Source organism: Theropithecus gelada, chromosome 4, assembly GCF_003255815.1.
Source record: "Theropithecus gelada isolate Dixy chromosome 4, Tgel_1.0, whole genome shotgun sequence".
In the NCBI taxonomy this organism is placed as follows: domain Eukaryota; kingdom Metazoa; phylum Chordata; class Mammalia; order Primates; family Cercopithecidae; genus Theropithecus; species Theropithecus gelada.
In genome coordinates this window covers 86,072,897-86,086,844 of record NC_037671.1, presented here as the reverse complement: position 1 = coordinate 86,086,844, position 13,948 = coordinate 86,072,897, and the positions used below count along the sequence as shown (strand labels likewise).

General features: G+C 39.9%; 1 pseudogene; it reads left to right on the top strand.

Annotated features, from left to right (window-relative positions):
- The first annotated feature begins 12,698 nt into the window (after positions 1-12,698).
- Positions 12,699-13,683, top strand: LOC112623215 (annotated as a pseudogene).
- Positions 13,684-13,948: the final 265 nt, after the last annotated feature.

The window sequence follows — 13,948 nt, the reverse complement described above, 5'->3', positions numbered from 1 at the left end:
TCCCTGTACATGGAGTTGCCTGATTTTCATAACAGGATCTGTAATTAATAGTCAGATTCTTTTAATGCTTGGGCCCATCTATAGCCATATTTTCAATTTTTCTTAATTTTAGCTATACATTTTCCCTTGCACTCCTAATATCAATTAGTAGCATATTCTAATTCTGGTGTTATAATTGATTTAATAACTTGACATTCAAGTTTTTACCTTTTCTCATTTTGGTTTCTTGACTTGGAGGCAGGCAATTGTAATCAGATAACCAAATGCAACTTCATGCTTCATGCAGCTTTTTCTAAAGATATTAGTTTGGTACTGCTTTCCAGGAAAGAAAACTCTCTACTTCGAACTCCTTTTTAAAGTGAAGGTTTTCTGTGTAAAAATCACACAAAATCCAAATTAGCTTGCTGTACTATAATACCAGAGGCAGAGTGAACATGTGAGAAAGTGTTCTAAATGTTCATATTCTAGCAATATGCAATAAATAACTTTTTCTCTATTATATTTCCTTAAATATTTTAGTCAATTGATATTGAGAATTGTGTTATTTTCCCAGTGAAATAAACCAAAGCCTCTAAAAAGAATTTCCCAAAAATACAAAATCAAGGATGAACTGAAACTCAATTTTAGTACGTGCTGTATTAGGTCCTCGGGGTTTTCGATTGATGATAAACGTATATATATTCTTTGTTAAATGTCTATTGATTTCAGCCTTATGTTAAGAATCATTGCTTAGTGGAAAAATAATAGGTGTTAAATGGTAAAATGAAAAACAAATATAATATTTCTTTTAAAAAATATTAATAAGAATGCAATGAATGTAATAAATTCCTCTTGTAACATAGTTGACTAGCAATAAGAAAAATGTAGGAAATATTAGGAGAAGAATGTAACATTAACTGCCTGCTAATACAAAGCCTTATAACATATATCTTCAGCAGCTAAATTTACTTTCCTCCAGCTCTTCATGTATAGATACTTTTCATTCACACGAACCTTTGTATTATTTACAACTAATTCATGGTATTATGACGATGGAGAATTTAGCAAGAAAATATTAACTTACTTCTCTAAATCTCCCCTGAGATTAACGACTTGCAAATGGATTCTTTGTCAGAGATGCAGTCTCCATTTTTTAACACCAAGATAGGCTCCTTACACAGCTATCCTCCTACTTGATCAGGGACAAAATATCACTTTTGCTGAAAGCAAACCACTGCTTTGACAGCAATCAAATGATCAAAATTTCACTTTACAGATATAAATTGTTAATGGATTTTTGTAGAAAAAAGTTGTGAGTGATGAATGAGGGAAAACTGAAGGAATCTAGGACAAACAATTTTGTGACTCATTCAAAAATAAGGATTTAAATGTATTGCTAAATCTTGTTTCTCAGAAGTATTATTTTAATAATTCCTTCAATAATTTTTAGACTACCTTCAACATTGAACCAAATTGCCATAATCTGTAACTGCATGATGTTTCCAAATACAGTCAGCCCTCTGCATCTGTGAATCCCACATCTGTAGGTTCAACCAACCATGGATTGAAAATATTTTTTTAAAAAAAGAATGGTTGTGTCTGTACTGAATATGTGCAGACATTTTTTCTTGTTATCATTCCTGTAACAACACAACCATTTATACAGCATTTACATTGTATTAGGTATTACAATTAATCTAGAGGTAGTTTAAAATATCCTGGAGGATGTGCATAGGTTATATGGAAATACAACACTATTTTATTTTTTAATTAAAAATATATTTTAAAAATTTTTATTAGAACAGTGGTCCATGTGCATACACCATTTTATATAATGGACAAGCATCTGTGGATTTTGGTATCCTCAGAGGTGGGGGTTTTCCTGAACCCAATACCCCATGGATACTGAGACATGACCATATTGATGGATGTGGTCCTTCTCCATTTTCTTTTGTTCCCATAACCCTTCCCAGTAGTTAGGCCACCATTGCCCCAAAGTTCATCACAATGGAACCAAAGAACCAAGGTAGCGACTTCCTGTTTTTGTTTGTGTGAGTATTAATACTGGGTGTCTACTTGATTGGATTGAAGGATGCAAAATAGCGATCCTGGGTGTGTCGGTGAAGTTGTTGCCATGGAGATTAACATTTGAGTAAGTGGACTGGGAAAGGCAGACCCACGCTTAATCTGGGTGGGCACAATATAATCAGCTGCCAGCATGGTCAGCATAAAAGCAGACAGAAGAACGTGAAAGACTAGACTGGCTTAGCCTCCCAGCCTACATCTTTCTCATGTGCTGGATGCTTCCTGCTCTTGAACACTGGACTCCAAGTTCTTCAGCTTTGAGACTCAGATTGGCTTCTTTGCTCCTCAGTTTATAGATGGCCTACTGTGGGACCTCACCTTGTAATCGTGTGAGTCAATACTCCCTTTTTTTTGAGATGGAATCTCGCTCTGTCACCCAGGCTGGAGTGCAGTGGTGTGATCTCGGCTCACTGCAAGCTCTGCCTCCTGGGTTCACACCATTCTCCTGCCTCAGCCTCCCGAGTAGCTGGGACTACAGGTGCCTGCCACAACACCCAGCTAATTTTTTTGTATTTTTAGTAGAGATGGGGTTTCACCATGTTAGCCAGGATGGTCTCGATCTCCTGACCTTGTGATCCGCCCGCCTCGGCCTCCCAAAGTGCTGGGTATACAGGTGTGAGCCACGTGCCCAGCCAAGTCAATACTCCTTAATAAACTCTCCTTTATATATACATCTATTGTATTAGTTCTGCCCCTCTAGAGAACCCTGTCTAATACAGTTTGCTTGCTTGCTTGCTTTTTAAGTTCAAATGTTCAAGTCCAAGTATAATACAGGAAATATAGGTGGTATAACATTTGACAAAATACCTAAGTGAGTTCCACTCTGCCCCCATCTTCCTTCATTTTGTTAAAGAAATACACTATTCAATGACACTTGTTAAAGCATGTTAAAGATGTTATTCAGGACCATGATGATAGGTATTGGGACCATGGCACTGTGATTTTGCACTGGAGACAGATTGGTCTTAACTCTAAAGATAGCATGGACAAGTGAGAATTTATAGCCAAAGAGCAGGATGGGGTCAGTGGATAAAAAATTACTGTAAGAGGAAATATTAGGGTGGTGAGAGGGATTCTGACTAAATAGACCTAAACAAGATTCTTGCTGAAGATAGGCCAGGGTGACTCAACATCACCTGGGGGATGGTAGGAGATGAGGAACTGATCGGATAACAAGGGTGATCACATGTCAACAGTGGAGGGTTCTTGCTAAGCTGACTTAGGGTTCTTTGCTAAAACTGGATTTTGGAAGGAAGTACATAGATGGGCCTAAGAGAAGGTTCAGGAGCTTGGCTAAAGCAAGAAATCTTTGTCAATTCCTACCTGAGAGCAAATTAAAAAACCAAAAATCCTCTTCCTGTGCTGGAAGAGGGAGAGAACATTGGAAATAAAACAAAAGAGACCCCTAGAAAAGAGCCCTGCACCTGTCCAAACCAATCCCTGGATAGGGAGAGGGATGATCTGATAGACTATTGAGATAAATTTAGGTATCCAAGAGTGTGTGTGTCTAGTGTCCTGCTTTTTGCCAGGTGGCCCTATGGATCAGATGAGATGTTTGGGGTAGCCTAAACAATAAAGAGACTTCCGAGACTTCCAGGAAGAAGTTCAGTTGCACACAACTTGTTCTCTCTTTCATCCTTAACTCTTTTAAAAACTGTACATAGCAGATACATAATTAATGAACTAGAGCTATTTATAAAAATATCAATGAGGCCGGGCATGGTGGCTCACACCTGTAATCCCAGTGCTTCAGGGGGCCAAGGCAGGTAGATTACTTGAGGTCAGGAGTTCGAGACCAGCCTGGTCAACATGGTGAAACCCTGCCTCTACTAAAAATATAAAAATTAGCCCAGGCCTAGTGGCAGGCACCTGTAATTCCAGCAACTTGGGAGGCTGAGACAGGAGAATCCCCCTTGAACCTGGGAGATGGAGGTTGCAGTGAGCCGAGATCGTGCCAGTCTGGACAACAAGAGCAAAACTGTATCTCAAAAAAAAAAAAAAAAAATCAATGAATTAAACAAATATTTATTGAATGTTATGTGTGATCATTTTAGAGAACTAAAGAGGGAGTAATATGCAGTCCATACAACCAATGTTTTAAGAGTCATAGAAAGGAAAAATTCAGAGTGGAATGAAGTAAGACTCATGGAAAAAGCAGGTCTTGGGTGGGAGGTGGCAACCTATTTAGTAAAAATAAAACAACTCCTTCCAGAAAAAAGAAAAAACAAGCAGTCAAGGAAAGAATAGGTCTTCAAAAGGATGGTCTTTTATTTCTGGAATCCCCTCTAGGCTAAACTCAATCACTAAAGCATGAAAATATAAAACTGCAAAAGAATTGAAAACCAATAATAAATGACAACTCCTGTTCCTCTGAAATTGTTCAATCCAGCAATTAGTAAAGAAATGCTCTTTGTGGCCGGGCGCGGTGGCTCAAGCCTGTAATCCCAGCACTTTGGGAGGCCGAGACGGGCGGATCACGAGGTCAGGAGATCGAGACCATCCTGGCTAAAACGGTGAAACCCTGTCTCTACTAAAAAATACAAAAAACTAGCCGGGCGAGGTGGCAGGCACCTGTAGTCCCAGCTACTCGGGAGACTGAGGCAGGAGAATGGCATAAACCCGGGAGGCAGAGCTTGCAGTGAGCTGAGATCCAGCCACTGCACTCCAGCCTGGGCGACAGAGTGAGACTCCGTCTCAAAAAAAAAAAAAAAAAAGAAATGCTCTTCGTTAAGGATTAATTGTGGATGTAGATATACTAAACGACTTCACTTCAGCAGGCAAAAGGGAATTACAGCTTTTTGTTTTTGTTCCCTGGTTAGTCTTCAGGCAGCAATGTTAAAAAACACCAAAATTATTCTGAAAAGTAAATTTCCCTAAAGAATCAAGTCCTTATGTTAAGGACCAAGTGCTGCAGTTTGAGGGAATTTCTCGGGTGCTAAATTGTGAAATCATTGTGTGTGTGTGTCTGTGTGTCTGTGTGTGTGTGTGTGCGTGTGAGAGAGAGAGAGAGTTTCTTGAGAAAACTCTTTCACCTGTACCTCTTGGCTAAGCCTGTTGCTTCATTACTTCCTGCAGATGCTTTTCCCAGAAGACATAACTATTTCATTACTTACTCTGAAAGGGTATTGTGAAGCTGCTATGGAATAAATTGTGTCCCTTTGAAATTCTTATATGAAGCCCTAACCCTCAGTATGATAGTATTTGGAATGGAGCTTTGGACAGTAATTAGGTTTAGATGAGGTCATAGGGCTGGGGCCCCATGATGGGATTAGTGCCCTTAAAGAAGAGATGCCAGATAACTTGCCCTCTTTCTCTCCCTGCCATGTGAGGATACAGCAAGAAGGCATCTTCTGCAAGCCGGAAAAAAGGTTCTTGCCGGAACTCGATCATACCAGCATCCTGATCTTGGACTTCCAGCCTCCAGAACTTCAAGAAAATGAATTTCTGTTGTTTAAGCCACAACAACAGTATTTTGTCATGGCAACCCAAACTGACTAAGAAGCATTGCATTTGCCAGCATGAGGATGCTTTCTGAATGTCAAGTGGTTATTGACTTTTAGTCTACCGGAATGCATTATCATGAACATAAACTACTGCCGCTTACCACTTACATATCATCATGTCAGTGCTGGAGCTGAGTCTAATTACAAAATGCCAGTGGCAAAGAGACACCAACTGTTACTGTTTAAGAGAGTAGTTATACTACTAGACAGCAGAACTAGGCACAAATGGAAAAGAAGCCCTTAATGTTAGCTCAGAGATTAGGAAGCCTCACATCTTCCTGTGTAAGGGCCATGCTTTTACAATTTGGATATATCACAAACTTTCTGTTTATGATAACCTTTACTTATTACCATCTATACAGAGCTCAAGATGTTTTTGCTTGATATGTATGTCTAGTTGAACAAGTATAAACCCGAAAAGCACTCTAATGCTTATGATTTGAGCTGCAATAGCAGACTCTATAGCAATGCCTTCTTTGAAAGTGTGGTGTAGAGAACCTTCAGGATGTTCAGACTGAATGACTCAATGAATCCCAGGTTGGTTCAATGGCTTGAATCAGGTATGAGGGCATGTGTAGGAGAGAAACTGCTTGAGTTATCTAAGCCATTCCTAAGCCAGGAACATAAATTATCAGCCCCACCTTTTGGAGAGAGTCACATTATCTCATAAATTATGGTGACTGTGCTATATACACAGAATCAGGGGATGTCTGCATGAAAGTAATGACTAGAAGCTACTTTTGAAGACTTGTAAGAACAGTAATTTTTCCTCAAGTGCAAATTCCCTTTATATGAAATTCTGGTATACTTAACCTCATTTCTATTCGTGTTTTGGTAAGCATGAAAATTTTATTTCTAAAATAGGTTACTATTTTGGGGGGCAATTAAGAAAAGAGTGCTGGTGTGGTGGCTCAGGCCTATAATTCCAGCACTTTGGGAGGTCAAGACAGGCAGATGACTTGAGCCCAGGAGCTCAAGACCAGCTTGGGCAACATGGCAAAATCCTGTCTCTACAAAAAAATACAAAATTTAGCCGGGCATGTTGGCACATGCCTGTAGTCGCAGCTACTCAGGAGACTGAGGCAGGAGGATCACTTGAGCCTAGGGTGGTTGAGGGTTCAGTGAGCCATAATTGCACCACTGCACTCCAAACCGAGTGACAGATGAAGATGGAGTCTCAAAATAAATAAATAAATAAATAAATAGTCTGGGCACAGGGGCTCACACCTGTAATCTCAGCACTTTGGGAGGCCGAGGCAAGCAGATCACTTGGGGTCAGGAGCTTGAGACCAGCCTGGCCAACGTGGTGAAACCCCGTCTCTACTAAAAGTATAAAAATTAGCAGGGAGTTGTGGTGTATGCCTGTAATTCCTGCTGCTTGGGAGGCTGGGGCAGGAGAATGGCTTGAACTTGGGAGGCAGAGGTTGCAGTGAGCCGATATCATGCCATTGCACTCCAGCCTGGGGGACAAGAGTGAAACTCCATCTCAAAAATTAATTAATTAATTAATTAATTACATTTAATTAAAAATAAAAAGAGAATTAGAAATAGAAAATAGGAAAATGATAAAAATATTGATGGCATATTAGGAGAACAAAAGTTTAGAAATTAAGCTAGAGAAAGAAAGATGAAAACAAATCCAGCTATGGGAATCACCCTGCTACATCTGTTAGAAACAAGGAACTGAGACACCTCTGAAAGGGCAGGTGGACTGGGGGCTGCCTTTAGGCCTATGGTGGGATTCTGGGGGCCAATAGTAAACAGTATTGGGTCACAAATGCAGAAAAGCTTTAAATATTTGAATGAAGAAGCAGGCACACAAAAAGAATAACTTTTAGGATGTCTATTAACCTATAGAAAAGTTAAACAAGTTTACCAGCATTTCCTTGAAACTACAAGGACAGCAGATTCTAAAAAGTTTCTCATAATCTGGAAACGTAAATGTAAATTAATTTATGGTGCTCATCATTATCCATTTGAAATGTTTTAAAATCCAGCTTTAACCTCAGCCCCTATCTAATAGATCAAATGCACAGTGAAAGGAAGACTGTATTTGACAGACGTTTTTACATCTGTTCAGTTTCACTATATATGGATATAAGATATATATACATAAAATATATATATATATGATATATATATAAAAGACAAGTTTACCCAAACATGTTGATACAAAGTGGGATAAACATTATAAATGATCTCAATTTCAGACAGGATTTACTGCTAAATGAGTCCAGGTCAGGACAGGTTTTGCTGCCAAGTGAGTTATGAATGCATTTTCAGTTTTAGGAGAGTTTTAGACTTCAGATGCAGAATCGTGGGATTGCAAACCTATATTACTTTTTTTTAAAATGCCAAAACTCAGTTTTGGCTAAGAATTATAGAGTTGTGCCAAGTAATACTTTTTCAACTATAATTGAGGTCATACAATCTGTTTTGCACAAAGTATAGAGTACAAAGGAACAGTTATGGTATCTCCGAAAGGAGTTATGTAGACATTCCCCCAGAGTAACTCTAGGCACAGAACCATTGGGACAATCTTGTCTTGTGAAGCTGGTCATAGGAACACACTCAAAATTTCCACAACTTTTTCAAGTGTCCTTGTTTTTGACAAAGTAGAAGAAGTAAGTAATCCTATTTAGCACACACTTTTGGTCCCACAGATTGTCAGGAGATCAGAGTAGTTCAATTATGGGATGTTTAGCCTATTCATTCCAGGATACTAATTCACTCCATCAAACTCCAGTTTGCTCCCGAACAGTTAACAGCGTGTTCTGCTCAGGTTTCATAATGAAGTGTGTGTGTGTGTGTGTGTGTGCGTGCACGCGAGCGTGTGTATCTGTTTACCAGTAGCATTCTCTCAATTTCTCTCTCTCTTTCAGTATTGCTCCCTTTCTCTCAATATCTCTCTCTCTCAATATCTCTTTCTCAATCTATCTCTCTTTCTCAACAATTTCCCGATTTTGCTGCTAGGAAAAAAGGTTGCATTGGCTATTACCAAGCGTCAGACTAGGAACAGGTATGCTTTTGACTATTTCGCCCTTTATTAGTTCGAAAATTGCAACTCAGCCTGCAATTATTTTAGCACAAACCAAATCAAAAGAAACATAAACACTGATACCAAAACCACAGCATCCTAGATATACAAAGCAGAAGCATTTCAGGAAAAATCAATAGACTGAACAAACAGAGAAACAGAAAATAGTAAATACAGGGAATGTGAGGAAAAATGGATGACAGTCTCCTAGAGTAACTGAATATTGGCTCATAACAGAAAATAAAGATGGAAAAGCAGTGTGAGACCAGGCGTGAACTGATGTGCATGGGCTAAAATGCTCCCATTGCTAATCTTTGTCACCTCTGTGATAAATGTAGGGGGAATAATATTTTTTTATAGCAATAGCTAATGTACATACGGCAGTTTTTATGTGCCGGATATTATCCGGGTGTTTTATATAAATTAGCTTATTTACTTCCTACAGCAACCTTATGCAGAGGGTACTACTACTACTCTCATTTTATAGGCGAAGGGACTAAAGCACAGAGTAGTTCAGTAAACCAGCCCAAATTTTGCAGAGCTAGGAAAGCATGGAGGTGGAATTTAAGCCCAGATAGCTTCTTCTGTCTTCACTGTTAACAACCATCATATTCCAGTGACAAAATAAGTATGGGGACCAACTAGAGAAAGAGTCATTGTAGAACTAGGTTGGAGCGGAAGTGAGAATGTCTAGTGGATTTTTTTTTTTTTTTAAGATGGAGTCTTGCTCTGTTGCCCAGGCTGGAGTGCAGTGGCACCATCTTGGCTCACTGCAACATCCACCTCCCAGGTTCCAGTGATTCTCCCACCTCAGCCTCCCAGGTAGCTGGGATAACAGGCGCGTGCACCATGCTTGGCTAATTTTTGTATTTTTAGTAGAGACGGGGTTTCACCATGTTGGCCAGCCTGGTCTTGAACTCCTGGTCTCAAGTGATCCACCTGCCTTGGCCTCCCAAAGTGCTGGGATTTCATGCACGAGCCACTGCGCCTGGTCCCTTTTGATGAAAGATGGAGGTTGATATTCTTGCCTGCTGAGTTTAGAGCTCAGAGACTGTTAAATCTGGAGTTGTGGCAGCCACTTGCTATCACATGGACACTTTGCCTGCTACCACCACAATAGAAGAAAAAGTCAGGGTGTGGAGAGAGGCCAAACTCTGAAAATAAGACTTGAGCCTTAAATCCAGTCATGTCCAAACTCTCTCTCTTACTCAAGGTTTTAGTTGTGTGAGGCAATAGATTCTCTTTAACAAACCTCATTTGTATCGGGTTCTTTGTCATTAAAAAATGTACTAGCAAATACAGAGTAACAGTTTGGAAGAGAAATAAGGTTGGTTTCAACAACTCATGCTTGAGGTTGTCAGTAAAACAATAACTGGAGATGTTCCATAGATACTTGGGAATATAAACTAAATGAAAGGTCACATGCAGAGATGCCTGTTCAGAGATTCCTTCAGCAGTTAGAGTTGATTATAAAGAGACTAATTGAGCAATGAGTGTGAGTTAACTCTACAACTCAGGTGGTTGTACAGTTGAGTGGAAAATCAAAGATGGAGCTCCAGGGAAGTGTTCTTCTTAATATTTTCAAAATACATGTGCCCGGTCAATAAAATTTTTAAGAAAATTTTCCAATGTAGGCTTAAGTGGTTGCAAAGTGTATACTTTTCTGCATATTCTGACATTTTAAAGTAAAATGGTTATATCACTCTCTTAAATATATCATATGAATTCCAAAAGCTGTACCAATTTAATATTTATCATAAACCATTAAAAAATACATGCACAAACTCTTCTTTAACATAGAAATGCACATCGTCAGCTTTTTTCTTGAACTCATTTCAATTATATTTCCCTAAAGTATTTTACCCTAAAGTAATATATTTTAATGCTTAGAAATATTTAATAAATCATTTTATACTTCTCTCCATAAAAAATATGTATAAAAACTGAACCTAAGGCACTTTTATTTTCTGTGATTATAGGGCTGTATGCTAAAAATGCTTTTCTAGATTGAGGTATTAAAATGATTTTCAGTACCAACATACCAAAACAAGGTATATATGTTACGATTTGGTAACTAATTATTAATATAAACCATTTTGGAAATGCATGTGGAAATAGCTGTTAGTTATATCATTGCCACCTCTATGCCACCTGCGGTGGTAATAATGATAATAGGAATAATAATAGTAGTAGTTAACATATATTGACTTTTATTATGTGCCAGGCATTGTCTAAATCCTTTTCCTTTTAGTTTACTTACTCTTCGCAGCAACACTATGATGTGGCGACTCTTACTACCCACATTTTAAGTTTGTCTCTGGATTACTATTACTTACGATTACTTATCACTAGAAGAAAATGGGATTTTTAGTATCGATTCTACTTTTTAATTTTAATGATGTACAATCTGAGAAATCTTTACTCCCATAAGTAACTAATGGGAATAGAAGGTTTTATTGTGGCAGTATTACTCAATATTTAAAACTTCGTTCAAGTTACATGCTAAAAAATCGTATTTTTATTTTATTTATTGTTTAGTTTTAATTAATTTTTTTTTTTTTTTGAGACAGGGTCTCACTCTATTACTCAGGCTGCGGTGCAGTGGCACAATCACAGCTCACTGCAGTCTCAAACTCTCAGGCTCAAGCGATACTCCCACTTCAGCTTCCTGAATAGCTGGGACTCAAGGTACGTGCCACCATGCCCGGCTAATTTTTATTTTATTTTTTTTTAGAGATCAGGGTTTCACCATGTTGCCCAAGCTGGTCTCAGACTCCTGGGCCCAAGCAATCTGTCCACCTCGGCCTCCCAGAGTGTTGGGATTATAGGCGTGAGCCACTGAACCAGGCCACATTTTTATTTTAAATTATCTCATTGACAACACAATTAGGTGCTCCTTCAATTCTGTTGAAATCGTGGAATTAGAAACTACCTAACTTGCAAGTATATTTGTTGCTCGGTTAGAGTAATTTCATTTCTGGGAAGTCTCCCAAAGAGGCTTCACTAAGAGTTATCAGATGATTATTAGTTACTCTTACTCTTTCACTTGGAGGCATCTCACTATACACAGAAAATGCTAGGAAAATCTAAAAGTTGTTAGTTCACCTTTGCAAATATAATATTTCACCTGATACGTGATTTATTTATTTTAAAAAAATTCTTGGAGCTTCAGGATTAGTTCATTCAATGTATGGATAACGTCCAACGTGTAAAATAATTGGTCAAACCATCGTTTTGTCAAACTAATAAGCCAAATCATACTTTCTTTTTTCTTTCTTTTTTTTTTTTTTTGAGAATGGGTATCGCTGTGTTGCCCAGGCTGGAATGAAGTGGTGCGATCACAATTCACTGTAGCCTTATCTCTCAGGCTCAAGCGATCCTCCCATCTCAGCCTTCTGAGTAGCTGGGACTACATTTATTTATTTATTCATTCATTCATTCATTTTAGAAATGTTGCCTAGACTGGTCTTGAACTCCTGGACTGAAGCAATCCTTCCACCTCAGCCTCCCAAAGTGCTGGATTACAGGTATGAGTCACTGTGTGGAGATTCACGCTTACTTTCCATCAGAATAAAAAAAAAAGACTTCATTTTTGAGTTACTATACATCCCAATCATTATAATCTTCCTTCCCAATTCTAAGGCTAAGATAAATATTTAGGTAAGTCATGAAGCTTTGGCAGGAGTTTGTTACAGAATGAAATAAGGGGCTGCCACTTGTCTGAGCCTCTTTTGTTTTCCTTCGAGAAGAATCTATCGTCAGGGATAATGCATTTTGTGATCATGTGTAGAAGTTGGAAGAGATGAGGTTGTTGACTGAAACTGCCATGATTTTTGCTGCCCTACCCAAGCATACATCTATGGTTCACTATGAATAGAAATAGATTGGCCGCCCGCAGCTTCCCAGTCCCAGGACCGGGGGAGGCGCACCTCTGCTCCGGCGCGGGTCAGGCCGTGGCGGAGGGACTGGCCGGTCCCTTCCTCCGCGCCGGCCCCAGCCCCGCGGCTGCCGCCGCGCTCCGAGCCCGCATTCCCGAGCTGCCGCTGTCGTCGCTCACTCGGCGCCTCTCTGCCGGACGCCCTCTCCTCGGGACGATGACGCGCGGCGGCCGCCGCCTGGGGCTCGTCCTGGGGCTGCTGCTGGCGCTGCTGCTGGCCTGCGGGCGCTGCGGGCCAATCCCACCGTGCGCAAGGAGCGCGTGGTGCGGCCCGACTCGGAGCTGGGCGAGCGGCCTCTAGGGGACAACCAGAGCTTCCAGTACGGCCAGGAGGCCTTCCTGGGCAAGGAGGACTCCAAGACCTTTGACCAGCTCACCCCGGACAAGAGCAAGGAGAGGCTGGGGAAGATTGTTGATCGAATCGACAATGATGGAGACGGTTTTGTCACTACTGAGGAGCTGAAAACCTGGATCAAACGGATGCAGAAAAGACACATCTTCGATAATGTCGCCAAAGTCTGGCAGGATTATGATAGGGACAAGGATGATAAAATTTCCTAGGAAGAATACAAACAAGCCACCTATGGTTACTACCTAGGAAACCCCGCGGAGTTTCATGATTCTTCAGATCATCACACCTTTAAAAAGATGCTGCCACGTGACAAGAGAAGATTCAAAGCTGCAGACCTTGATGGTGCCCTGACAGCCACTCGGGAGGAGTTCACTGCCTTTCTGCATCCTGAAGAGTTTGAGCATATGAAGGAAATTGTGGTTTTGAAAACCCTGGAGGACATCGACAAGAACAGGGATGGGTTTGTGGATCAGGATGAATATATTGCGGGTATGTTTTCCCATGAGGAGAATGACCCTGAGCCAGACTGGGTTTTATCAGAACGGGAGCAATTTAACAAATTCTGAGATCGAACAAGGACCGGAAGTTGGACAAAGACGAGATTCGTCACTGGATCCTCCCTCAAGATTATGATCACGCACAGGCTGAGGCCAGGCATCTGGTATATGAGTCAGACAAAAACAAGGATGAGAGGCTAAAGAGGAAATATTGGAGAACTGGAACATGTTTGTTGGAGGCCAAGCTACCAATTATGGGGGAAAATCTCACAAAGAATCATCATGAGCTTTGATAGACACCAGAATATGGCAGACTGTCATAGGCGTTGTTACTGTCTTGGATGGTTGCTTCAATTGTCTAATTTACAGCAGTTGTGTTCCTACAAAAAGCAAGTTTATACCTCAGATTGGGGTATAAAAATTGTTTTTCACTCAGTATTTACTGGAACATGGACATCACTATTCTTTCAGTAAGATTTCTCCCAAAACACTTGAAAACCTTGGTAAATTGCAGTTCTCTCTGGGGATATATTCGTACAACACGACTTTTTAAAAGTT